The sequence below is a fragment of the Manis javanica genome, chromosome 8, assembly GCF_040802235.1.
Source record: "Manis javanica isolate MJ-LG chromosome 8, MJ_LKY, whole genome shotgun sequence".
In the NCBI taxonomy this organism is placed as follows: domain Eukaryota; kingdom Metazoa; phylum Chordata; class Mammalia; order Pholidota; family Manidae; genus Manis; species Manis javanica.
In genome coordinates this window covers 28,081,330-28,107,316 of record NC_133163.1, presented here as the reverse complement: position 1 = coordinate 28,107,316, position 25,987 = coordinate 28,081,330, and the positions used below count along the sequence as shown (strand labels likewise).

The following is a 25,987-nucleotide window of genomic DNA, read 5'->3' as shown; positions in this document are numbered from 1 at the left end:
GAGGACTTGCTTAAAGTTCAAATGCAGAATAGGTTATTAAATTATCCTCATCAAAAATCATTCTGAGATTTAATGTTATATATTACACTAATAAAATAAATGACAAAATTTTTATTCATCTTAAAATTCCAAGACTAGACCCAATTAGTACAATCTCAGTCTTGGTGTGGCCAAAGAGTTCATTTTAATATCGTACCCTAAGCTCTGGGAAATTTGTTATAGCACTGTCATCATTTTACAGATTTAATTTTGCAAGATGCTCAAGCCTCTATTCTCCTTTATTTCTTCTTAATCAGTATGTAACAAATTGGTGAACTGCAACTTGCTGGTAAGTAGTGCATTTTATGATATGAATAACCAGATTTTTCTTATATGGTTAACAGAAAATAACATTTTTCATTTGATCATTTTTTCTGTGAAACAACTTTTTGATAAATATTAACTAGTATTAACATATTATAGTCAAAAGTATGAGATATAATTTAAAGAAATATCAATATCAAAATACCCTATTATACAATAAAGGAGCCATGGATATACAATGGGGAAATTACAGCCTCTTCAACAGCTGATGTTGGCAAAACCGGACAGCTACATGCAAGAGAATGAAACTGGACTATTGTTTAACCCCATACACAAAAGTAAACTTGAAATGGATCAAAGACTTGAATGTAAGTCATGAAACCATAAAACTCTTAGAAGACAACATAGGCAAACATCTCTTGAATATAAGCATGAGCAACTTCTTCCTGAACGCATCTCCTCGAGCAAGGGAAACAAAAGCAAAAATGAACTCATGGGACTACATCAAACTAAAAAGTTTCTGTACAGCAAAGGACACCATCAACAGAACAAAAAGGCATCCTACAGTATGGGAGAATATATTTGTAAATGACATATCCGACAAGGGGTTAACATCCAAAATATATAAAGAACTTACACACCTCAACACCCAAAAAGCAAATAACCCAATTAAAAAATGGGTACAGGATATGAAGAGACAGTTCTCCAAAGAAGGAATTCAGATGGCCCACAGACACATGAAAAGACACTCATCATCACTAATCATCAGGGAAATGCAAATTAAAACCACAATGAGATTATCACCTCACACCAGTAAGGATGGCCAGCATCGAAAAGATTAAGAACAACAAATGCTGGTGAGGATGTGGAGAAAGGGGAACCCTCCTACACTGCTGGTGGGAATTAAGCTAGTTCAACCATTGTGGAAAGCAATATGGAGATTTCTCAAAAAACTCAAAATAGAAATACCATTTGACCTGGGAATCCCACTCCTTGGAATATACCCAAAGAATACAACTCCTCAGGTTCAAAAAGACATATGCACCTCTATGTTTATTGCAACACTTTTTACAATAGCCAAGATATGGAAGCAACCTAGTTGTCCATCGGTAGATGAATGGATAAAGAAGACGTAGTACATATACACAATGGAATACTATTCGGCCACAAGAAAGAAACAAATTTTACCATGTGCAACAACATGGATGGAGCTGGAGGACATTATGCTCAGTGAAATAAGCCAGGCGGAGAAAGAAAAATGCCAAATGATTTCCCTCATTTGTGGGGTATAACAATGAAGCAAAACTGAAGGAACAAAATAGCAGCAGACTCGGAGTCTCCAAGAATGAACTAGTGGTTACCAAAGGGGAGAGGTGTGGGAGGGCGTGTGGGGAGGGAAAGAGAAGGAGACTGAGGGGTATTATGTACCGTTTAGTACACATGGTGTGGGGGATCACGGGGAGAACAGTGTAGCACAGAGAAGGCACATAGTGGATCTGTGGTATCTTACTACACTGATGGACAGCGACTGCATTGGGGTATGGATGGGGACTTGATAATATGTGTAAATGTAGTAACCACATTGTTTTTTCATGTGAAACTTTCATAAGAGTGTATATCAATCATACCTTAATAAAAAAAACCTTATTAAACTTTAACTCATCTCTCACTGTTCATTCTAACGCTTATTTTATTAAACATTGAGTTTTCTAGTTTACCTGTATCTATTGTCACAACTGGACTTGCCTGATATTTATCTAGTTTTAAGATTCTCAAGAAATTCAAAAGATGTCAAAATTCTCAAGGTCTCCCTTTTCCAAAGATTAAATGATCCCAGTGAAGGGGAATTTTGATTTCCTTCTGCTGTAGTCAGAAAAAGCTCTTAGGATTCACCTTTCTTGTATGTGTAAACAGTTCTCTGAGATTCTGAGCTAACAAGTAAGTTTTCTCTTCTATGCATAGCTAGAGGATAAAAGAGAAACACCTCTGTAAAATATCTCCAGTAATGACAATATGGCTTTCTTCTAAAATATTCTTCCAATATTTCTTCAAAAATATTTTGAATATTATAATCAGGTTAAACCAAGATAAATTTATATCTCTACTGATATATTATAATATAAAAAAAGGCCTGTCATGAACTATTAAGCTCTCATAATATGCAGAATTTCTAATTACTGAGTTAATAAAAAGGAAAAGTTAGTATTTCATGAAACACAAAACATCACCATAGGGGTCAAAAGGCAAGACCTCTGGCAAAATGCAGAAAGGCCAGGCTTTATTAAACACTGTAAATAGTTCAGCATTAAAAAAAAACGTCCTGTTCAATATTGTGCTAGATGTTCTAGCTAGAGAATTAAGGAAAAAGAAAAAAGAAATAAAAAGAATCTAAATTGGAAAGGAAGAAGCAAAACTACCTCTATTCTCAGATGACATGATTATATATACATAAAAAATCCAAATGCACACCCACACAAACCCAAAAAATCAACTAGAGCTATCAAATGAAATCAGTAAATTTCAGAAGGTACAAGATGAATATACACAATCAGTTGTGTTTCTTTCCATATGCTAGCAATAAATTATCCAAAAATGATATTAAGAAAACAATGCTATTTATATTAGCATCCAAAAGAATAAAATACCTATGAATGAATTTACCCAAGGGGGTATAAGACTTATACACTAAAAACTATAAAGCATTGCTGAAAGAAATCAAAGATGGAATGGAAAGACATTGTATGTTCATGAATTGGAAAACTTTAGTATTGTTAAGGTGGCAGTACTACCCAAAGCAATCTACAGATTCAATGCAACCCCTACCAAAATTCTAACAGCTTTTTTTGCAGAAATGAAAAAGTCAATCCTGAAATTAACATGGAATCTCAAGGGGACCCAAATAGCCAAAAATATCTTGAAAAAGAAAAATAAAGTTAGATGATTCACAGTTCCCCATTTCAAAACTTAATTACAAAGCAACAGTAATCAAATGGTACTAACAAATCAAATATGGTACTAACATAAGGACAGACATATTGACCAATGGAATAGAACTTAGAGTCCAGAAGTAAATCCATACATCTATGGCCAATGGATTTTCAACAGGGTGCCAAGACCATTCAGTGAGGGAAAGAATAGTCTCTTCAACAAATGATATCTGGATATCTACAGTCAAAAGAATAATGCTGAGACAACTGGATATCTACAGTCAAAAGAATAATGCTGGGCCTTTGCCTCACACCACACAAAACAATTAACTCAACCTTACACCATATACAAAACTTTATTCAAAATGGATCAAAGACTTAATGTGAAGCCTAAAACTATAAAACATAGAGAAAAGTTTCATGACATTGGATTTAGGAATGACTCCTTCAATATGACACCAAAAGCAAAGGCAACCAAAGTAAAAATACATAAACTGAACTACATCAAAATTAAAAACTTCTGCTCATCAAGGAACACAATCAACAGAGTGGAAAGGCAACCTACAGAAAAGGAAAAAATGTTTGCAAATCCTGGATCTGATAATGGTTTAATATCCAGAACCCCTACAACTTCAACAACAAAAAATCTCAATTAGAAAATAGACAAGGGTTTGAATAGACATTCTCCAAAGAGGATATACGAATGGCCAAAAAGCACATGAAAAGATGCTCAGATGCTCAACATCACTAATTATTAGGGAAATACAAATCAAAACCATAATGAGATACCACCTCACACCCATTAGGATGTTCATTATTGAAAAATAAAAATAAAAACATAAAATATCAAGTACTGGTGAGGATGTGGAAAAATGGAACTCTTGTGTACTGCTGGTGAGAATGTAAAATAGGGCAGCCACATGGGAAACATATAGTGGTTCCACAAAAATTAAGAATTACTGTAAGATCCAGCAATTCCACTTCTGGGTACAGAACCAAAATAACAAGCAGGGGCTCAAAGAAATATCTGTACACCAATGCTCATGACAGCATTATTTCAATAGCCCAAAGGTGGAAGCAAACCAACTGTCCATCTAAGGATGTAATAGACAAACAAAATGTGGTATATACACATGGTGGAATATTATTCAGCCTTAAAAATAAAGGAAATTCTGACACATGCTACAACATGATCCTTGAGGATAAATTATGCTAAGTGACATAAAGTCAGTCACAAAAAGACAAATACTAAATACTGTTTGACCATTTATATGAGGTACCAGAGTAATCAAATTCACAGACAGAAGGTAAAATGTTGATTGCCAGAGGCTAATGGGAGCATGGAATAGAGAGCTGTTGTTTAATGGGTATGGAATTTCAGTTCTGAAAGATGAAGAGTTATGGAGATTGGTTGCAAAGCAATGTGAATGTACTTAACACTACTGAATTTAACACTTAAAAATTGTTAATATGGTAAACTTTATGCCATGCCACTCACTTTCTTACTACAAATTTTAAACACTTCTGTTAAACATTTCATACAAAGAAGGTACTATACTCTTTAGTAACAGGGGACACATGGGTGAGGGGGTGTGGGGATGAGGGGGTGCGAGAGAAGAACGTCACAAATTATTTTGCCAAAAACCTGCATGAGCATGAAGTGAATGTCATTTTTCAGTAAGAATCATTATAATTTTAGAAATAAGAATCTCACCAAAAAATGTTAAGTAGAACTACTAACCCCCTCAAAGATAATTAAAGAAAGGTAATCTCTGCCTTCCACAATTACTCAAAATTCATTTTGCATTTTAGAAGAATATTTACACATTCATTCATCTTCACAAGAGAACATTATTATATACCTCCTTCCATATATTGAAATAAAAAGCCATCGATTAAACATCACCATATTTACAATTTCTAAAGGGTATTTTAAGAGTTTCCATTGTTGTTTGTTTTAGTTTCAGTCAGAAAGCTGTATCTTACACATGTAAGGGATTCTTATCCCCTTAAGCACAGGCCTTGTAGACTGGAGGCAAAATAAAGCATTCAATAAACCTGGAAAAGATGTTATAAGCAATTCACCTATTCGAACGTCTTAAAAGAAAAAGTGGGCTAAAAAGATGCTTTAAAAAATGCTTAAAACAAAAAGGCAAGTGAATTGCTTAAAGGTTTTATTTTTGTTTTAAATATATGCATACATTTTGTTGTTGCTATTTAAGATACAATATTTCACACTACCTATAATCATTAAATCCCAATCTGTCTACTAGAAAACATCTTTTTAAATGTAAAAAAAAAAGAAAACCCAAGTAGCTTTCCTAATTATTATACCTTTTGAACTAAAATATATTATTCTTACACAAACTCAGTCAAATCTGATTATTCACAGTTGACCGCAAACTTCTAAGATTACCTCTATTGTCACAAGAGCAGGTTCAGTTTTTTTCCATTGTAGAATAGCTATCTACCCGTGAGTAATGGCAAACTGTACTGAACCATCTCTGCAGAATTAGGCTCCTTATGATGTAAATCACCTAGGAATGGGAAAGCACCTAGTCAGCAAGAACGTTGTCTAAGTCTAAGAGATGGGAGGCTCCTTAAAGCTTACTTTACAGCTATAGTGAATGGACCAACACCCCATGTAATGTTTATTCAATTACCTAAAAATATTATCCCATTACAATCAGAAATTGAGCATTAGCTACATTCAAACTTGTCACAAGCAAATTACATCATTTGCAAGTATGATCATTAAGAAAACCAATCAAATAACCACTATGCAAGTTTTCTGGTCCCACTGAAGAGATTTTTAAATATATACAAGAAATTTAAGTAAAATTATAAAATCCTAAAAAAGATTACATAGCTTTCCTTAAAAGAAGCAGACAGACAAAACAAACTTGATGCATGTGATGATAACATTGGCACCAGTTTCTCAAGTCTACTATATTGGAAACCAGTTGCCCAAATAATTATCAAATTAAAAAAAAAATCCAAGCAGACTCTGAACTAAAGTAACTAACATTTTCACAAAACAAAAAAATGAAACTACAAACCTTATTTTGCATCTTGTTTCTAAATTTGTCTCTACTTTTGATTACAGAAGTATGCTGCTTTGTTAGCATACAATTTTAAACCTATTTTGCTTCTTCCTGTTCAGGCATACTCTATAAGAATAGCACACAAAATTCATATTGGGCTCATATACCATAATTTCCTGCAAATATTCCTCTTTTTCATGTATCACACACACATTATTTGTATTGCTTATATTAAAAGTAATATAAACAATGGTAGATTACACTCTCCCAAAATGGCTACAATGATAGATTCCATCCCATATGCTCTTCTTATGTGTGATGTTGACAGTCCTCCCTTCAAGTGGTAGAGGTCTATGTTCAATCCCTCCTCTGAACCTAGGTGGACCTTTGCAACTCAACCCAACAGAAGAGAACAGAGTAACACCCCACATAGTTTGTATTACCTTTAAGATAAGGAATATGAAAAAGAGGAGTTTCAAAACTAAGTCAAATATGCCATGCAACTTTGCCTTGCTGTCTTGGGATGCTCTGTCTTGGAATCCAGCCACCATGCTGTGAGAAAGCCAAGCAGTCCAAAGAACTCACATGTAGGTGTTCTTTCTGGCAGACAGCACAGGCCCAGATCACTGTCAACATCCAGCACTAACCACCAGACACACTAGTGAGCAAGCCTTCAAATGATTCCAGCTGCCAGCCATTAAGCCATCCTACCCTTCCAGCTACCCCACTTAGCCACATATTAACAGAGACAAGGTGTCTCTACCAAGAGAGACTTGCCCAAATTGTAGATACATGAGCAGAATTAATTATTGGTGTGTTTTAAGTCACTAAGTTTGAGGTGGTTTGCTATGCAACAATAGATAATTAACACAAATTCATGAATACAATTTGGAAAATGCACAAAAAGAGAAAGAAAATTTTATTACCTAAGTTTCACCACTTAACATTTTAACACATATTTTATAATCAAGAAAATGTTTTGCCCTGTCCACCTAAGATTCCAAATGCTTTGGAAAAGGTATCATTTAACCAAGGAAAAGGTTAAAATTGTAAAGGTAGTGTGGATAAAGTAAAGGTTCCTATGGCCATGATTCTCACCTGGCCTTGGTCGGCTAGCTCACTACACGTGCAGGCAATACGTTGCTATTGACTCTATATATAAAGAGCTCAGTCCAGTGCTCTAGGCTACACGGTGGCATGGCTGCAGGAGAGCAGAGACTGGAGTGGTGGCAGCACCAAAGACAGAGACTGAGATGGCTGCAGGGGCAGAGAAGCCCAGAGGCAGAGACTGGTTTGCTGCATGCGGACTCGCTCTGAGTGGATGGGATTCTAGTGACTGACCTCCCACCATGGGAATAAAGTTGGGTATAAACCCTTTCACCCCAAAAATGTTCCATTGTCATTTTTCAGTCTCATTGAATCCACAGTGAACTTGCCTGGGGCTGAAACCCATTGTCAAGACAGATAGTCAACTCTTTGCATCTAAGAAGAAATAGGGAAGAAGAACATAAGCATTCATTCCACTTCTGTAATCCTCACTCTTTCACTTACCTGTCCTAAGTGAGGTGTCTGAGGATGGCTGGTCTACCAATGTTCCAATCTATGGACGTGGATCAAGTTGGGTTGCAAGAGCAGCCACACTGGCCCTCTTCCCTGGAAGAAGCTGCTTAAACCCCAAATCTGAAATTTTCAAGAAAAGAAAATGCTAAATATAGACATCTTTCAATTACTTATAATTCCATCTCTTCAAATGAATGGGGGTTGAAAGAGTGGGTTAAGGTTACATGGAAGCAAATGCATAAGTTTCACTAAAAATGGAGTTGAGTAATGTATATTCAAGTCCCAGTTCTACTTCTTACAAGCTATATGATCTTAGTTAAGGCACAGATCCTTCATGCTTAAATTTTATCTTGTGATGAAAATTGAGGGCACAGGATCAAAATTTTGGTTTGAGTCAAAAAGACCTGGGTTCTAAACTCAGTTCTATCATTCAGCCATACTCTGAGAACTTTGACACTTCTCTGGGCTCAGATACATCATCTCTAAAAGGAGTGGGTTGTATTAGACAATGGTTCCTGAAATCTAATCCTTGAACAGGTATCAACCACAACCAAAAAATGGGTGTAAAACAATTCTGCTTCCTATGAGATTGTCCTTTCTACTTTTTGGTGTTAAAATGGCTTCTTTTATGAGATGATGTGATAGATAGTAGTAGTTTTTATTAATTTATTTATTTTGGTATCATTAATACACACTTACATGAGCAACATTGTGGTTACTAGATTCCCCCCATTATCAAGTCCCTACCACATACCCCATTACAGTCACTGTCTATCAGCATAGTAAGATGCTATAGAATCACTACTTGTCTTCTCTGTGCTATACTGCCTTCCCCATGGACCCCCTCTTATATTATGTGGGCTAATCGTAATGCCCTTTATCCTTTCCCTTTGGTAACTGGTAGTCCATTCTTGGGTTCTGTGAGTCTGCTGCTATTTTGTTCCTTCAGTTTTTTTCTGTGTTCTTACACTCCACAGATGAGTAAAATCATTTGATACTTGGCTTTCTCCTCCTGGCTTACTTCACTGAGTATAATATCCTCTAGCTCCATCCATGTTGTTGAAAATGGTAGGAATTGTTTTCTTCTTATGGCTGAATAATATTCCATTGTGTGTATGTCCCCCTTCTTTATCCATTTATCTACTGATGGACACTTAGGTTGCTTCCATTTCTTGGCTATTGTAAATAGTGCTGCAATAAACATAGGGGTGCATATGTCTTTTTCAAACTGGGCTGCTGCATTCTTAGGGTAAATTCCTAGGAGTGGAATTCTGGGTCAAATGGTATTTGTATTTTGAGTTTTTTGAGGAATCTCCATACTGCTTTCCACAATGGCTGAACTAATTTACATTCCCACTAGTAGTGTAGGAAGGTTCCCTTTTCTCCACATCCTCGCCAACATTTATTGTTTATGTCTTTTGGATGTTGGCCATCCTAACTGGTGTGAGGTGATATCTCATTGTGGTTTTAATTTGCATTTCTCTGATGATAAGCAATGTGGAGCATCTTTTCATGTGTCTGTTGGGCAACTGAATTTCTTCTTTGGAGAAGTGTCTGTTCAGATCCTCTGCCCATTTTTTAATTGGATTATTTGCTTTTTCTTTGTTGAGGTCCATAAGCTCTTTGTATATTTTGGATGTCAATCCCTTAGTAGTAAATTGTGTTTTAAATACCTTAGAGAGTCAAACTCAAAAGCTGTAGCCCAAGGTAAAATTCTTTTTAGAAATTCTAGTGTCTCTATGATTTATATGAGCTCTAAAATTCCTTCTACTTCTAACATTCTACATATTCATTCACTGCTTAACTAATATTTTTATTAGGTACCTAATATGTGTACTCTACTAGTTGTTGGGACAAAGTTGGGGAGTGGAGGGAAGCAAAAATAAATAAAACTAATCACTGCTCTTAAGAAATCTCCCAATCTATTTGGGAAACAAACATATAAGCTTCAACTTCAATGTAATAGTTTAAGTCTTCTAAAAGAGGTTTTTGTACCTTATGACATACAGGAGGTAGATCAGTGATATTAATGGGTTTTTTAATTAAGTAGTATTTTGGAGTGACTTTTGTAGTTGTATGAGGAATTAAATAATCCCTTTGAATCACAATTTCCTTATGTGCAAAACAGGAATGATTACAGATACCAAAGAGTTGTGGTAAATAGATAAGATGCTAAAAACAAATAGCCAATCCACCCAAAAGTTTAGCTTATAGAACTTCCAAAAGACAAAAATGTATCAATGATCTGGCACAAAGGCAGTTATTTACAACACTTATTTACATTCAATGATGGTACCTGGTATACCTTTCTCCACTAGCCTCCAAGCAGTTGAAGTGCACAACCAAGTTTGCCCCATTTTATATTCCTAGCACCTAATACAATACGTTATAAATAGCAGGTATCACTAGTTCATTAGAAAAAAATGATTAATTGAATGAATTCATGAATGGCTTCTCTTTTTTACAGGAATTAAACTTACAGTAGCTGAAAGTAAAAATTCTCAAGGTTTTTATTCAAAACTAATTTTAAGTGTATGTTCATAGAGAAAATGAAAGTTCATGGCCAGGATTCTCACCTGACCCTGGTCTGCTTGCCCACTGCACACGTACAGTGTGCAGGCAGGCACATGCTTACACATGTGTTGGCAATGGGCTATTACTGACTCTATATTAAGAGCTCCGCCCAGCACTCTGGGGCTGCAAGATAGCGAAGAGACCTGTTGGCATAGACCAGCTTGCTGCCTACAGACTGGCCCTGAGGTGGATGGGATTCTACCACTTGACCTGCCTCCAGAAAAATAAAGCTGGGTATAAACTCTTTTACCCACACCGTTCCATTGTCATTTTTCATTCTCACCAAAACCAGAGTGAATTTGTCCAGGGCTGAAACCCTATTCTAAGTGCCCAAACCTCTCATAAGGAATCTGGATATGCATGCCTGTTTTAAAAAGCAATAGAAATTCACCATAGAAATGCAACAGTGGTGCTCATGATTAAGACTAGCAGGAGCTAACATTTATTGAGTAAAAATTACTTTACTATTTGCCAAATACTCTTTTTACAGGACTATTTCTTTCCACAGATTATTTCACTTAATCCTGATAATCCTTATGAAATGAACTATTAATATCACTTTATAACTAGGAAAAATGAGCCACAAAGAAGTTACTTCCAACATCACAAAACTACTAAGCAGTAGGTCTGGGATTAAAAAAAATAACAGCCTATGAGACTCCAGAGCCCTTTTTTCAATTGTTATTTAACTAAGTAACTGTTTTAAAAAAACATTTTACCAGAACTAGGAACACTTGCTCCTAATGATTCCCTTTTTTTCTTCAACAGAACAAGGGAGTTGTCTAGCCAATGGGTTTCAGCCCCAGGCAAGTTTGCTGTAGATTCAACGTGACCAAAAGAAATTGACAGCAAAACGTTCTTTGGGGTGAAAGGGTTTATTGCCTGGCTTGTTCTACTGGCAGTAGGTTGAGCACTAGCACTGTGCAGAGCACTGGGCCCAGCTGTCTATATTGTGCATAATAGCTTATTGCCTAAAGGTGTGGAAGTGGTAGCCCAGCAACAGGCCAGTTACATCATCAGGTGGTTTAAGTTCAGTGAGGATCCTGGCCATAGGAACCCCAACTTCCCCACACTCCACTCCTCCAGGATTCTCTTAGAGTCCTCTCCAGGATTAGTTTACAATCTACACGCTTTCAATATTCTGCAATGGTCCCTGTGCGAGAGAGCTGGAGCACTGTAACCAAATTCTACAATAGCAACAGAGGATAACAACAACTTAGAGATAATAACAAAAATTAAGATACAACAAGATTTTGATACAGGTAACAAAAATTATAATAATCCTCAAGCCAGAGGAGGTTCCTAATAACAAAAATTATAATAATCCTCAAGACAAAGGAAGTTCCCAATCCACAAATACTTTAGGGGTGATAAGACACATGTTTTAATGACACCAATACATAGGCAAATCTTGTCCATCAGGTAGGATGCATGCAAGAGTGGTCCTGTGACAGGACTGTAGCAGGAAGGGGGTCACTTCCAGGTCTAGTATACCATACTCCTTTCCCTGGGGGGTCTACTGAAGGGTCTATATATAGTGCTACTGGAGGTACATGCACTGGCCATAACGTTAAAACAAAACTCTCCAGTAAGATGCTCCTACCTTCTGGCTGTTCAGGATATACTACTGTGACCTTTGGGGGCCACTCTGCTTTTATTCCAGGAATACACAGGAGGCCAGCTTCCAGGCCTTGTCCCCAAGGTGCCAGGAGAGCCAGCCATCATTGGTCCATGTGTCAAAAGGTCCAAGGCCACATCCACTCAATGGAGTCTTCAGGGTTCAGTGCAGTTGGTGCTGGCAGCAAGATATTATTCTGGTGGCCGAAACTTGGCTTTAGTGATTTTTCCTTGGTTTGTACTTGCAGTTGTATAGGGAAGGCAGCCATATGTGTTAACATGTCTATGGGGCTCAGGGCTCCCTTTCGGGGTCTCCCGTTCAAACGCTGTAGCATGGTCCATAAGCAGACAGACCATCCCTGCAGACTATTGGTATCTGACTTTAGTCTCGATTTTAACAAGCCATTGTGCCTCTCTATCATGCCTGCTGCAGTAGGATTGTATGGCACATGAAACTTCCCTTCTCTCACATCAATGCCATTTCCTTCTTCAGGGAACCTACAGAAGTTTGCAGCTCGCATTCTCATGCCACCATTTCTTGGGTCTTTTTCAGGAGCATGTCCTTCTCTTCTGTAGACTTTTTTAATACCGTGAGAAGCAGCCAACCCACAGTCCCCGCTGCCTCAAGGGCACTCTGTCTCTCAAAAGACCTACTTACTATACCAAGGGCCACCCCTACTGCCTCAGGTATCACCTCCACTTGCGTCCAGTCCTGGGGTGGGGCCCAGTCCTCTAGGAGGCAAGCCACCTCGGACCACATACCCATTGGGAGACAATCCACTGTCTTCCCATTCACAGGGGCAGCCCACTGAAGCACCCCTCCCATAAGGGCAGCCAGTCTTTTTCGTTGGTCAACAATGAACCCTGCCAACTTTCACCAATTGTATTGCCAATACGTTTCAGCCCAGGGCAAGTTCGCTGTGGATTCAATGTGATCAAAGAAATTGACAGCAAAACATTCTTTAGGGTGAAAGAGTTTATTACCCAGCTTGTTCTCCCGGCAGTAGGTTGAGCACCATTACTATACTGTAACTATTTTCAAGGAAACCAATATCCTGGTGACATTAACATAGAAAGTACAATAAATTATGGGTGTTAGCAGTAATTTCCCAGTATCTTTGGACTGATGCAGGGTAGGTGCTATGTTAAAGAGGAAATATGAATATGGATTATTTCTAAAATTGAAAGGAAAAAAATCTAAATTTCTAAAAACACAACTGGAAACATTAGCACTGAATTCACACAACTAAATAAAAGGATACTGGTTGAAAGATTTGGCTTGCCAAATTTTTTCCAATAGTAAATGTTCAAGACCCACTGGACATTTTATACCAAGATTAAGAGTCTTCTGCTAAATATGTGAAGATAAATGAACTCCCAGGTTGTTCATGCTCCAAGTGGCTGCCATTAGGGGAACAGATCAGAAAAGGGCAATTTGAGCGCAACATTAAAGCTTTATTCAGGCCTGGAAAACAAAGAAATCTGACATACTTTCCACATAGAATATGCCTATGGGGTAGGGGGGAGATATTAGCTACTTTAAAAAAAAACAGTTATTTCTACATTTTTCCCCTACTAGAATCACTATGCCAGTTAGAGTAAGTATAAAGAGGGCAGGATTGGGCGGAGCCAGGATGGCGGCGTGAGTAGAGCAGTGGAAATCTCCTCCCAAAAACACATAGAGCTATGAAAATATAACAAAGAAAAATCTTCCTAAAATAGAGACCACAGGACACAGGACAACATCCAGACCACATCCACACCTGCAAGAACCCAGCGCCTTGCGAAGGGGGTAAGATACAAGCCCCGGCCCGGCGGGACCTGAGCGCCCCTCCCCCCGGCTCCCGCGGGTGGAAAGAAACCGGAGCGGTTTTTTTTTTGGCGAGCGCTTTTTGGAAGCCTTAAAGGGACGGGCCCCCATTGCTAGGGAGGCAGGGTGGCGGGACCGGTGAGCAGGTGCCTGGGAACGGCGCATGAGGACAAAGAATATCCCGCATTTCTCCCTGCGGGACCGGCGTGCGGGTGCCTGAGACCAGTGCCTGAGGACGGAGGAAATCGCGCGTTTTTCCCCCTTTTTTTTTTCTTTTTTTGGCGAGTGCTTTTTGGAAGCCTTAAAGGGACAGGGACCCCAGTGCTAGGGAGGCAGGGTGGCGGGACTGGTGAGCGGGTGCCTGGGACCGGCGCCTGAGGACAAAGAATATCCCACGTTTTTCCCTGTGGGACCGGTGGGCGGGTGCCTGAGACCGGCACTTGAGGACAGAGGAAATCACGCGTTTCCCCCCCCCTTTTTTTTTTCTCTTTTCTGCGAGTGCTTTTTGGAAGCCTAAAAGGGACAGGGACCCTGGTGCTAGGGAGGCAGGGCGGCGGGACTGGTGAGCGGGTGCTGGGACCGGCACCTGAGGACAAACAATATCCCGCGTTTTTCCCTGTGGGACCGGTGGGTGGGTGCCTGAGACCGGCACCTGAGGATGGAAGAAATCGCGCGTTTTTCCCCTTTTTTTCTCTCTTTTTGGCGAGTGCTTTTTGGAAGCCTTAAAGGGACAGGGTCCCCAGTGCTAGGGAGGCAGGGTGGCGGGACTGGTGAGCGGATGCCCGGGACCAGTGCCTGAGGACAAAGAATATCGAGCGTTCCTTCCCTGCGGGACCGGTGGGTGGGTGCTTTTTGGAAGCCTTGAAAGGACAGGGACCCTGGTGCTAGGGAGACAGGGCAGCAGGACCAGTGAGCGGGTGCCTGGGACCGGCACCTGAGGACAAAAAAAAAAAAAAAAAAATACTCGCTTGTTTTTTCCTTTTTTTTTTTTTCTTTCTTTCTTTCTGTTCCCTCTCTCATTGTTGCTGTTGTTGTTTTGGTTTGGAGAGTGCTTTTTGGAAGTCTTAAAGGGGTAGGACAGGTCACTTAGACCAGAGGCAGGGAATCTGGGGATCTCTGGGCACTCTAACCCCTTGGGCAGCAGGGAGCACAGAGGCCCCTTACGGAGATAAATAGCCTCCTGGCCGCTCCCCCTCCAACGGGGCTCCACCATTTTGGAGGAACAGCCCCAGCCAGGCCAAGCCCACAGCAACAGCGGAGATAAATCCCAAAGCAACTAGGCAGGAAGCAGAAGCCCTGTCTGCGCACAGCTGCCCAGCACAAGCAACTAGAGGTCGCTATTCTCCCAGGAAAAGGCTACAAACCAACAAGAAGGGAAGCTCTTCCAGCAGTCACTTGTACCAGCTCTGCAAACTATCTCTATCACCATGAAAAGACAAAACTACAGGCAGACAAAGATCACAGAGACAACACCTGAGAAGGAGACAGACCTAACTAGTCCTCCTGAAAAAGAATTCAAAATAAAAATCATGAACATGCTGACAGAGATGCAGAGAAAAATGCAAGAGCAATGGGATGAGATGCAGAGAAAAATGCAAGAGCAGTGCGATAAGATGCAGAGAAAAATGCAAGAGCAGTGGGATGAAGTCCGGAAGGAGATCACAGATATCAGGAAAGAGATCACAGAAGTGAAACAATCCCTGGAAGGATTTATAAGCAGAATGGATAAGATGCAAGAGGCCATTGAAGGAATAGAAGCCAGAGAACAGGAACGTATAGAAGCTGACATAGAGAGAGATAAAAGGATCTCCAGGAATGAAACAACACTAAGAGAAATATGTGACCAATACAAAAGGAATAACATTCGTATTATAGGGATACCAGAAGAGGAAGAAAGAGGAAAAGGGATAGAAAGTGTCTTTGAAGAAATAATTGCTGAAAACTTCCCCAAACTGGGGGAGGAAATAATCGAACAGACAATGGAATTACACAGAACCCCCAACAGAAAGGATCCAAGGAGGACAACACCAAGACACATAGTAACTAAAATGGCAAGGATCAAGGACAAGGAAAGAGTTTTAAAGGCAGCTAGAGAGAAAAAGGTCACCTATAAAGGAAAACCAATCAGGCTAATATCAGACTTCTCAACAGAAACCCTACAGGCCAGAAGAGAATGGCATAATATACTTAATGCAATGAAACAGAAGGGCCTTGAACCAAGGATACTGTATCCAGCACGACTATCATTTAAATATGATGGCGGGATTAAACAATTCCCAGACAAGCAAAAGCTGAGGGAATTTGCTTCCCACAAACCACCTCTACAGGGCATCCTACAGGGACTGCTCTAGATGGGAGCACCCCTAAAAAGAGCACAGAACAAAACACACAACATATGAAGAATGGAGGAGGAGGAATAAGAAGGGAGAGAAGAAAAGAATCTCCAGACAGGGTATATAACAGCTCAATAAGCGAACTAAGTTAGGAAGTAAGATACTAAAGAAGCTAACCTTGAACCTTTGGTAACCACGAATCTAAAGCCTGAAATGGCAATAAGTACATATCTCTCAATAGTCACCCTAAATGTAAATGGACTTAATGCACCAATCAAAAGACATAGAGTAATAGAATGGATAAAAAAGCAAGACCCATCTATATGCTGCTTACAAGAAACTCACCTTAAACCCAAAGATAAGCATAGACTAAAAGTCAAGGGATGGAAAAACATATTTCAGGCAAACAACAGTGAGAAGAAAGCAGGGGTTGCAGTACTAATATCAGACAAAATAGACTTCAAAACAAAGAAAGTAACACGAGATAAAGAAGGCCACTACATAATGATAAAGGGCTCAGTCCAACAAGAGGATATAACCATTCTAAATATATATGCACCCAATACAGGAGCACCAGCATATGTGAAGCAAATACTAACAGAACTAAAGAGGGAAATAGACTGCAATGCATTCATTGTAGGAGACTTCAACACACCACTCACCCCAAAGGATAGATCCACCAGGCAGAAAATAAGTAAAGACACACAGGCACTGAACAACACACTAGAACAGATGGACCTAATAGACATCTATAGAACTCTACATCCAAAAGCAACAGGATATACATTCTTCTCAAGTGCACATGGAACATTCTCCAGAATAGACCACATACTAGCTCACAAAAAGAGCCTCAGTAAATTCCAAAATATTGAAATTCTACCAACCAATTTTTCAGACCACAAAGGTATGAAAGTAGAAATAAATTCTACAAAGAAAACAAAAAGGCTCACAAACACATGGAGGCTTAACAACATGCTACTAAATAATCAATGGATCAATGAACAAATCAAAATAGAGATCAAGGAATATATAGAAACAAATGACAACAACACAAAGCCCCAACTTCTGTGGGACACAGCGAAAGCAGTGTTAAGAGGAAAGTATATAGCAATCCAGGCACACTTGAAGAAGGAAGAACAATCCCAAATGAATAGTCTAACATCACAATTATTAAAACTGGAAAAAGAAGAACAAAGGAGGCCTAAAGTCAGCAGAAGGAGGGACATAATAAAGATCAGAGAAGAAATAAACAAAATTGAGAAGAATAAAACAATAGCAAAAATCAACGAAACCAAGAGCAGGTTCTTTGAGAAAATAAACAAAATAGATAAGCCTCTAGCCCAACTTATTAAGAGAAAAAGAGAGTCAACACAAATCAACATAATCAGAAATGAGAATGGAAAAATCACAACAGACTCCACAGAAATACAAAGAATTATTAAAGACTACTATGAAAACCTATATGCCAACAAGCTGGAAAACCTAGAAGAAATGGACAACTTCCTAGAAAAATACAACCTCCCAAGACTGACCAAGGAAGAAACACAAAAGTTAAACAAACCAATTACAAGCAAAGAAATTGAAACAGTAATCAAAAAACTACCCAAGAACAAAACCCCGGGGCCGGACGGATTTACCTCGGAATTTTATCAGACACACAGAGAAGACATAATACCCATTCTCCTTAAAGTGTTCCACAAAATAGAAGAGGGAATACTCCCAAACTCATTCTATGAGGCCAACATCACCCTAATACCAAAACCAGGCAAAGACCCCACCAAAAAAGAAAATTACAGACCAATATCCCTGATGAATGTAGATGCAAAAATACTCAATAAAATATTAGCAAACAGAATTCAACAGTATATCAAAAGGATCATACACCATGACCAAGTGGGGTTCATCCCAGGGATGCAAGGATGGTACAACATTCGAAAATCCATCAACATCATCCACCACATCAACAAAAAGAAAGACAAAAACCACATGATCATCTCCATAGATGCTGAAAAAGCATTTGACAAAATTCAACATCCATTCATGATAAAAACTCTCAGCAAAATGGGAATAGAGGGCAAGTACCTCAACATAATAAACGCCATATATGATAAACCCACAGCCAGCATTATACTGAACAGCGAGAAGCTGAAAGCATTTCCACTGAGATCGGGAACCAGACAGGGATGCCCACTCTCCCCACTGTTATTTAACATAGTACTGGAGGTCCTAGCCACGGCAATCAGACAAAACAAAGAAATACAAGGAATCCAGATTGGTAAAGAAGAAGTTAAACTGTCACTATTTGCAGATGATATGACACTGTACATAAAAAACCCTAAAGACTCCACTCCAAAACTACTAGAACTGATATCGGAATACAGCAAAGTTGCAGGATACAAAATTAACACACAGAAATCTGTAGCTTTCCTATACACTAACAACGAATCAATAGAAAGAGAAATCAGGAAAACAATTCCATTCACCATTGCATCAAAAAGAATAAAATACCTCGGAATAAACCTAACCAAAGAAGTGAAAGACTTATACTCTGAAAACTACAAGTCACTCTTAAGAGAAATTAAAGGGGACACTAATAAATGGAAACTCATCCCATGCTCATGGCTAGGAAGAATTAATATCGTCAAAATGACCATCCTGCCCAAAGCAATATACAGATTTGATGCAATCCCTCTCAAATTACCAGCAACATTCTTCAATGAATTGGAACAAATAATTCAAAAATTCATATGGAAACACCAAAGACCCCGAATAGCCAAAGCAATCCTGAAAAAGAAGAATAAAGTAGGAGGGATCTCACTCCCCAACTTCAAGCTCTACTACAAAGCCATACTAATCAAGACAATTTGGTACTGGCACAAGAACAGAGCCACAGACCAGTGGAACAGATTAGAGACCCCAGAAATTAACCCAAACATATATGGTCAATTAATATTTGATAAAGGAGCCATGGACATACAATGGGGAAATGACAGTCTCTTCAACAGATGGTGTTGGCAAAACTGGACAGCTACATGTAGGAGAATGAAACTGGACCATGGTCTAACCCCATATACAAAGGTAAACTCAAAATGGATCAAAGACCTGAATGTAAGTTATGAAACCATTAAACTCTTGGAAAAAAACACAGGCAAAAACCTCTTAGACATAAACATGAGTGATCTCTTCTTGAATGTATCTCCCCGGGCAAGGAAAACAACAGCAAAAATGAGCAAGTGGGACTACATTAAGCTGAAAAGCTTCTGTACAGCGAAAGACACCATCAATAGAACAAAAAGGAACCCTACAGTATGGGAGAATATATTTGAAAATGACAGATCCGATAAAGGCTTGACGTCCAGAATATATAAAGAGCTCACACGCCTCAACAAACAAAAAACAAATAACCCAATTAAAAAATGGGCAGAGGAACTGAACAGACAGTTTTCCAAAAAAGAAATACAGATGGCCAAGAGACACATGAAAAGATGCTCCACATCGCTAATTATCAGAGAAATGCAAATTAAAACTACAATGAGGTATCACCTCACACCAGTAAGGATAGCTGCCATCCAAAAGACAAACAACAACAAATGTTGGCGAGGCTGTGGAGAAAGGGGAACCCTCCTACACTGCTGGTGGGAATGTAAATTAGTTCAACCACTGTGGAAAGCAGTATGGAGGTGCATCAAAATGCTCAAAACAGACCTACCATTTGACCCAGGAATTCCACTCCTAGGAATTTACCCTAAGAACGCAGCAATCAAGTTTGAGAAAGACAGATGCACTCCTATGATTATTGCAGCACTATTTACAATAGCCAAGAATTGGAAGCAACCTAAATGTCCATCAGTAGATGAATGGATAAAGATGTGGTACATATACACAATGGAATACTACTCAGCCATAAGAAGTGGAAAAATCCAACTATTTGCAGCAACATGGATGGAGCTGGAGAGTATTATGCTCAGTGAAATAAGCCAAGCGGAGAAAGAGAAATACCAAATGATTTCACTGATCTGAGGAGTATAGGAACAAAGGAAAAACTGAAGGAACAAAACAGCAGTGGAATTACAGAACCCAAAATGGAAAGGGGAGGGTGGGCTGCACAACACAGAGAGGACAAGTAGTGACTCTACAACATTTTGCTAAGCTGATGGACAGTAACCGTAATGTGGTTGTTAGGGGGGACCTGATATAGGGGAGAGCATAGTAAACAGAGTATTCTTCATGTAAGTGTAGATTAAAAATTAAAAAAAAAAAAAAAAAAAAAGGAAAGAAAGAAAGAAAGAAAAGGGGGATTACTCCTTAACAGGATAAAACTATTGGTAAATCAAAGATCAACGCATGCTTTAAATATCCTTAATGTTGATCACTTAAAGGGTGTCAGATGATCAGCTATGGAGGAACTCTTTTCTGATAATATTCCTTTCTCTTAATTAAAAAAAAAAAAAAAAAAGCAGTTACTGTGTGCTGACCTCAAATGAGTTCTGCACAGTGGTATAGAGGGCATGTCAAAGTGTGGGCAAAGGGTCTGTTTGTTTCTACGCAGAAGATCAAGGCCTAGCTTGGATACCCAGAAAATGAACTAAGATACGATATGAGGAGGAGCTTCTGGCATCAGCACTCTCTGGAGGACTTGTGCCGGGGGATGATCATCAAAAAGCCTCCACAGGGATCCGGACGATGCTGCGGTTGTGGCTGCATCCAGCCCACCGTCTCCTGGACTTGCCATAGGAATGAGGAGGGAGATGTCTAGGCTGGCATGTGCATACAGTGAGACAACGAATTTGACCGGATCTGTACTGTTAGAACTCAACCAGGAGTTGGGAGGGGTGCAAGTTGTAGCACTCCAAAATATCATGACTATAGACTATCTATGGTTAAAAGAACATATGGGATGTGAACAGATCCCAGAAATGGGCTGCTTTAATTTGTCTGATGGTTCAAGTACAGTTGGACAATATCCATCATATCATAGATGAATTTTCACAAATGCCTAGGGTGCCTAAATGGTTTTCTTGGCTTCACTGGAGATGGATGGTAATTATAGATTTGCTTTGTTTATGTCACCGTATTCCTATTATGTTAATATGTGTGTACAAATTAGTTAGTAGTTTAAAACCTATACATACTTAAGGTACTATACAAGAAGATATGTCAAAGAAATAATCAATCCTCCCAAGTTTCCTTCATATGCTACATCTATAGCTTTTCTTCTTCCTTCCTAATTACAACCCTTAAATAGAATTCGTGCCTCATACCGAATTTACCGAGTATCATAATTCCTCCAGGTGGTAAAGATACCTCGAGACAAGTGCTGGGCATAGAAGCCACAGGGCATAAATCTGCAAAGAAGTAAAAAGCTAACCTTTGCAAACAATATGGCTTCTCTCTCACTTACCAACTTTATATTTCCCTGTATGGCCCCGGAAGATGACTGGTTAGCCAGAGACGGGTAAGATTCCTCAAGGGAGGAACAACCTAAGACAGGCACAGTCGCAGGGGGGCCATCAGGTGAGAATTTGGGGATCAACAGAGGTGAGGCTCAGAACCTCACCCCCCCTGCTTTGAGAGAAATCTTCTGCATCCGTGGATGTCTTGCTGCCCTTGTCTAGCCTGGATTAATACTTAGTCCATAGGCACACACCTGATCATCTGATCATCTACATTTGCCTTCTTACAGCACTAAACTATGTTTTCTACCTTTATCTTGCATCTACCTACCAAAAAAGTTAGTCCATTTTTGGGTTCTGTAATTCCACTGCTGTTTTGTTCCTTCAGTTTTTCCTTTGTTCCTATACTCCTCAGATGAGTGAAATCATTTGGTATTTATTAAAAATAAAAATAATAATAATAATAGGAGAAATGTGGGATCAACATATAAATCAAGTATAAAAATCAAACGAATATTCATATTTGACCTGATTGTTTATAGGTCATATTGCATGATCAAAACCGAAAGTTTCTGTGATGACTGCCCTTGTACTGTTCACCATGTAAGAATTTATTCACTATGTAAGAATTCGTTCACCATGTAAGAACTTGTTCGTTATGCTTCAGAAGATTGGAGACTGACGAGAATTAGGCTTGAGATGGATTAATGATTGTACATTGAGCGTTGACCCCCCTATACTGAATTTTATTGTTGTTAACAACCATTTGATCAATAAATATGAGAGATGCCCTCTCAAAAAAAAAATAAAATAAAATAAACTGCTTATTTAAAAAAAAAAAAAAAAAAAAGAGGGCAGGAAATCTCAATTACAAATTAAGACCTCCTAGTCAATACTTCACAATTACGAATTCTGTTTATCTGACTAGACAGATATTTACTTTCATCATCCCTGATGATCCTCATCTCTTAGTTACCAGTATTTTTTCAAAGGTTTTAGACCCATCCACCATCCAACATCAATTCTGGATGTCACTTACAAAATAGGTGCTGATTACCTCCTTCACACCCCCCGTTAATATGCGACCATTAACAGCTCTGATAATTTTATTTCAGAGGCCAAGTGTGATGTGCTGCTTATAACTCTAAGCCTGTGCTGTGGATCCAAACCACTCTTCTCAAAATGGAAGCACTATTCTTTTCTTTTAATTATATATTAATTCCTTAAGGTATTCAAAGTGTGGTTCTCAGACTGGTAGCATAGGCATCAACTGGAAGCCTGTTAGAAAGGCAGTATCTAAGGCGCTACCTTAGACCTACTGAATCAGAATCTGCACTTTAACAAGATCCTCAGGTGATTCACACACATAAATTTTGATTCATACACTGTCCTAATTTATTTATTCAGGGTCCCTTCCTCCTGCTTTACAATTCCACATTTACTACCTGGCATATAAGGGACTAGATCCTTCTTCTTTTGAACATATTAAAACCACCAAAATGAAGTGAGGAATCTTTAAGATTACACAGTTTTTCGGCCTTCTTTTCATCAAAGATTTTAAGTTCCATGAAGCCAGGGACTTCATTTTATCCTCAAAACTAAAACAGAACCAGGCAAATATTTGTAGAGGGAACAAAATACTAGATAACCTCTGAAGTCCTTCAACTTTTAAATCTTCTAAATCTTCCATTTGCTATGTAGGCAAAACTCCAAGGGAAGCTAAGATATTAGAGCTATATTTACAAAATGAAAATATGCCACTTGTGGATAAAATGAGAGTCCCTGTGGCCAGGATTCTCACCTGGCCCTGGTTGACCAGTTAGCTCACTACACACCTGTGAGCAATACATGGCTGTTGGCTCTGGGCACGACACGGTGGCAGGGCTGCAAGGCTGCAGGAGAGCAGAGCAGAGGCTGGGGTGGTGGCAGCGCCAAGGACAGAGGCCCAGAGGACAGCTGTGCGGGACGACTGTGCAGAGAGGCCCGGGGGACGGCTGTGCAGACAGAGGGGCCCAGAGGACAGCTGTGCGGACAGAGGGGCCCAGAGGACAGCTGTGCAGACAGAGGGGCTCAGAGGCAGAGACCAGCTTGCTGCAAGTAGACTCGCTCTGAGTGAATGGGATTTTAGTGACTGACCTGCCACCTGGAAATAAAGTTGGGTATAACCCTTTCACCCCAAGAACATTTTGCTGTCATTTTCTTTGGTCACACTGAATCCATAGCGAACTTGCCTGGGGCTGAAACCCATTGGTAAGACACCACTTTAAATGACTTGGTCACGGTCACAAGGCAGGTTTTCACCATTAAGTTCATAAGGCTGAACAATATTTTTATATTATCATAATTAATATTACTGTATTCATTACATTTTAGGTCAAATGCCAATAATAGTTCCTCTATATATATACTATCATCCAAGTAGCTAGCAAACTCAACTGCCCAGAAGGATTGTGTACTCAAGAGCTTAAGGAAGCCTAAAAGTACAAATTGCTAGAAAGAATCTTAAAAAAAAAAAACACTTATTTCTATATTTTCCCCCCCTAGAATCACTATGCCAGTTAGAGTAAGTATAAAGAGGGGAGGAAATCTCAATTACAAATTCAATATGTACTTTGTTTTCTATGGCAAGTATTGGTCTAGAAAAGTCTTCATCAATCTCTATGAAGATTTTCACTTAAATAAAAAAGGGTTAAAATAGAGTTTTTGATTCTTCACCTACCTTCTACATCTCTTTTTCCCTGACAGTATTAGATTAACCCATAATACAGATGTAATCGTTTCATGCAGGGATTTCTATTTCTAAAAACCATTACCTAGAAGTCTCTCAATTATATAAATAAATAAATGAATGAATGAATGAATGATAAATAAATAAATTAATTACTTAATTAATTAATTAATAACTAGCAACAAGGTTAAATTGGGATGGGACAAAACCACCAGAGCAAAGGACAAAAACAAAAATAGTAAAGGACTAATAAAACTGACCATTAAAATGTAAAACATCTACACTGTAGAAGACATTATGAAGTTGAGACAAATGACAGATTAGGAAAATATCTCCAATACTATAAAACAAAATTAATATCCTTAGCATATAAGGAGCTCTTATAAATTAATAAGAAAAAGATATGAGCAGAAATACATAAATACCCAACTGATAAAATAATCATTAAGCTAAGATGTTCAACTTCACTAGCAGTAACCAAAGAGCTGCAAATTAACATCATTTCAGAATGACTAAAAAGATCAGTAAGAGCCAGTGTTTTGTAAAGTATAAGGAACCTGATATTTCTATTCACTATTACTGGATTGTAACTAACAATAGTTTATCAGCATAGAAGTTTTTAGGAAAATAATCACATTTCAAAAGATGCCCACCCTTTGACACAACAGTCCCACTTCTAAAAACTTATCCTAAGTAGATAGATGTATGCAAATATGTATGTACAGAAGGGCCATTACATGTGCCTAGCAAGTAGTAGGTATCCAATAAGTATTTGATGAATAAATGCATCACAGTATTGTTTATAACAGCAAAAACTCTTAGAGAAATGCCTACAAATAAACGATGGCATAGCCATGCACTGAAATCCCATATAGCTATTAAAACTGATAATACAGATCTCTAACTATTGATTTAAAAATACATCTAAAATAAATTACAGATATAAAAAAAAGGTAAAATGTATGATGGTTTTTAGAAAGATTAAAAACAGAATTACCATATGACCCAGCAATTTCATTTCTGGGTATGTACCCAAAAGAAATGAAAGCAAGGACTCAGATAGTTGTACACTAATGTTCAAAGCAGCATTACTCACAAGAGCCAAAGATGCAAACAACCCAAATGCCTACTGACAAATTTAAAAGATAAACAAAATATGGTATATATATATACAATGGAATATTATTCACCCTTAAAAAAGCAATGTTCTCTATGGGATGTGAACAGATCCCAGAAATGGGCTGCTTTAATTTGTCTGATTTCTCTCAGACTGTTCAAGTACAGTTGGACAATATCCATCATATCATAGACAAATTTTCACAAATGCCTAGGGTGCCTAAATGGTTTTCTTGGCTTCACTGGAGATGGATGGTAATTATAGATTTGCTTTGTTTATGTCACCGTATTCCTATTATGTTAATATGTGTGTGCAAATTAGTAGTTTAAAACCTATACATACTTAAGGTACTCTACAAGAAGATATGTCAAAGAAATAATGAATCCTCCCATGTTTCCTTCATATGCTACCTCTATAGCTTTTCTTCTTCCTTCCTAATTACAACCCTTAAATAGAATTCATGCCTCATATCGAATTTACCGAGTATCATAATTCCTCCAGGTGGTAAAGATACCTCGAGACAAGTGCTGGGCATAGAAGCCACAGGGCATAAATCTGCAAAGAAGTAAAAAGCTAACCTT

The 25,987-nt window shown here is 38.5% G+C and overlaps 1 protein-coding gene across 12 annotated transcripts in view; it reads right to left on the bottom strand.

Moving 5' to 3' along the window:
* The window catches only part of NUMB (NUMB endocytic adaptor protein), a 216,305-nt gene that overhangs the window by 119,812 nt on the left and 70,506 nt on the right, over window positions 1-25,987 (bottom strand). For 9 of the 12 annotated variants that reach the window (XM_073242162.1, XM_073242172.1, XM_073242169.1 and 6 more), the window contains exon 2: window positions 7,826-7,954. The exons of 2 other annotated variants lie outside the window; for them this stretch is intronic. The gene's annotated coding sequence lies outside the window, so the exon portion shown is untranslated. Of the gene's footprint in view, window positions 1-7,825; window positions 7,955-12,011; window positions 12,222-25,987 lie in introns of those variants that run through there. One more of the 12 variants, XM_073242164.1, reaches the window with a different exon arrangement.